A 2,465-nucleotide genomic window follows, 5' to 3' on the forward strand; every position below is an offset into this window, starting at 1 on the left:
GGGTGAGTGGATAGGTGAGCGAGTGGATGGGTGGGTGGGTGAGTGGGTGAGTGGGTGAGTGAGTGGGTGAGTCAGTGGTTGGGTGAGTGGATAGGTGAGCGAGTGGATGGGTGGGTGAGTGAGTGGGTGAGTGGGTGAGTGAGTGGGTGAGTCAGTGGTTGGGTGAGTGGATAGGTGAGCGAGTGGATGGGTGGGTGAGTGAGTGGGTGAGTGGGTGAGTGAGTGGGTGAGTCAGTGGTTGGGTGAGTGGATAGGTGAGCGAGTGGATGGGTGGGTGGGTGAGTGGGTGAGTGGGTGAGTGAGTGGGTGAGTCAGTGGTTGGGTGAGTGGATAGGTGAGCGAGTGGATGGGTGGGTGAGTGAGTGGGTGAGTGGGTGAGTGAGTGGGTGAGTCAGTGGTTGGGTGAGTGGATAGGTGAGCGAGTGGATGGGTGGGTGAGTGAGTGGGTGAGTGGGGTGAGTGAGTGGGTGAGTCAGTGGTTGGGTGAGTGGATAGGTGAGCGAGTGGATGGATGGGTGGGTGAGTGAGTGGGTGAGTGGGTGAGTGAGTGGGTGAGTCAGTGGTTGGGTGAGTGGATAGGTGAGCGAGTGGATGGGTGGGTGGGTGAGTGGGTGAGTGGGTGAGTGAGTGGGTGAGTCAGTGGTTGGGTGAGTGGATAGGTGAGCGAGTGGATGGGTGGGTGGGTGAGTGGGTGAGTGGGTGAGTGAGTGGGTGAGTCAGTGGTTGGGTGAGTGGATAGGTGAGCGAGTGGATGGGTGGGTGAGTGAGTGGGTGAGTGGGTGAGTGAGTGGGTGGGTGAGTGGGTGGGTGGGTGAGTGGGTGGGTGGGTGAGTGGGTGAGTCAGTGGTTGGGTGAGTGGATAGGTGAGCGAGTGGATGGGTGGGTGAGTGAGTGGGTGAGTGGGTGAGTGAGTGGGTGAGTCAGTGGTTGGGTGAGTGGATAGGTGAGCGAGTGGATGGGTGGGTGAGTGAGTGGGTGAGTGGGTGAGTGAGTGGGTGAGTCAGTGGTTGGGTGAGTGGATAGGTGAGCGAGTGGATGGGTGGGTGGGTGAGTGGGTGAGTGGGTGAGTGAGTGGGTGAGTCAGTGGTTGGGTGAGTGGATAGGTGAGCGAGTGGATGGGTGGGTGGGTGAGTGGGTGAGTGGGTGAGTGAGTGGGTGAGTCAGTGGTTGGGTGAGTGGATAGGTGAGCGAGTGGATGGGTGGGTGAGTGAGTGGGTGAGTGGGTGAGTGAGTGGGTGGGTGAGTGGGTGGGTGGGTGAGTGGGTGGGTGGGTGAGTGGGTGAGTCAGTGGTTGGGTGAGTGGATAGGTGAGCGAGTGGATGGGTGGGTGGGTGAGTGGGTGAGTGGGTGAGTGAGTGGGTGAGTCAGTGGTTGGGTGAGTGGATAGGTGAGCGAGTGGATGGGTGGGTGAGTGAGTGGGTGAGTGGGTGAGTGAGTGGGTGAGTCAGTGGTTGGGTGAGTGGATAGGTGAGCGAGTGGATGGGTGGGTGAGTGAGTGGGTGAGTGGGTGAGTGAGTGGGTGAGTCAGTGGTTGGGTGAGTGGATAGGTGAGCGAGTGGATGGGTGGGTGGGTGAGTGGGTGAGTGGGTGAGTGAGTGGGTGAGTCAGTGGTTGGGTGAGTGGATAGGTGAGCGAGTGGATGGGTGGGTGAGTGGGTGAGTGGGTGAGTGAGTGGGTGAGTCAGTGGTTGGGTGAGTGGATAGGTGAGCGAGTGGATGGGTGGGTGGGTGAGTGGGTGAGTGGGTGAGTGGATGAGTGAGTGAGTGAGTGGGTGAGTCAGTGGTTGGGTGAGTGGATAGGTGAGCGAGTGGATGGGTGGGTGAGTGAGTGGGTGAGTCAGCGGTTGGGTGAGTGGATAGGTGAGCGAGTGGATGGGTGGGTGGGTGAGTGGGTGAGTCAGCGGTTGGGTGAGTGGATAGGTGAGCGAGTGGATGGGTGGGTGAGTGGGTGAGTGGGTGAGTGAGTGGGTGAGTCAGTGGTTGGGTGAGTGGATAGGTGAGCGAGTGGATGGGTGGGTGGGTGAGTGGGTGAGTGGGTGAGTGAGTGGGTGAGTAAGTGGTTGGGTGAGTGGATAGGTGAGCGAGTGGATGGGTGGGTGGGTGAGTGGGTGAGTGGGTGAGTGAGTGGGTGAGTCAGTGGTTGGGTGAGTGGATAGGTGAGCGAGTGGATGGGTGGGTGAGTGGGTGAGTGGGTGAGTGAGTGGGTGAGTCAGTGGTTGGGTGAGTGGATAGGTGAGCGAGTGGATGGGTGGGTGGGTGAGTGGGTGAGTGGGTGAGTGAGTGGGTGAGTCAGTGGTTGGGTGAGTGGATAGGTGAGCGAGTGGATGGGTGGGTGGGTGAGTGGGTGAGTGAGTGGGTGAGTCAGTGGTTGGGTGAGTGGATAGGTGAGCAAGTGGATGGGTCGGTGGGTGAGTGGGTGAGTGGGTGAGTGGATGAGTGAGTGAGTGAGTGGGTGAGTCAGTGGTT

The sequence above is a fragment of the Lampetra fluviatilis genome, unplaced genomic scaffold (genome assembly GCF_964198595.1).
Source record: "Lampetra fluviatilis unplaced genomic scaffold, kcLamFluv1.1 SCAFFOLD_624, whole genome shotgun sequence".
Classification (NCBI taxonomy): Eukaryota; Metazoa; Chordata; class Hyperoartia; order Petromyzontiformes; family Petromyzontidae; genus Lampetra; species Lampetra fluviatilis.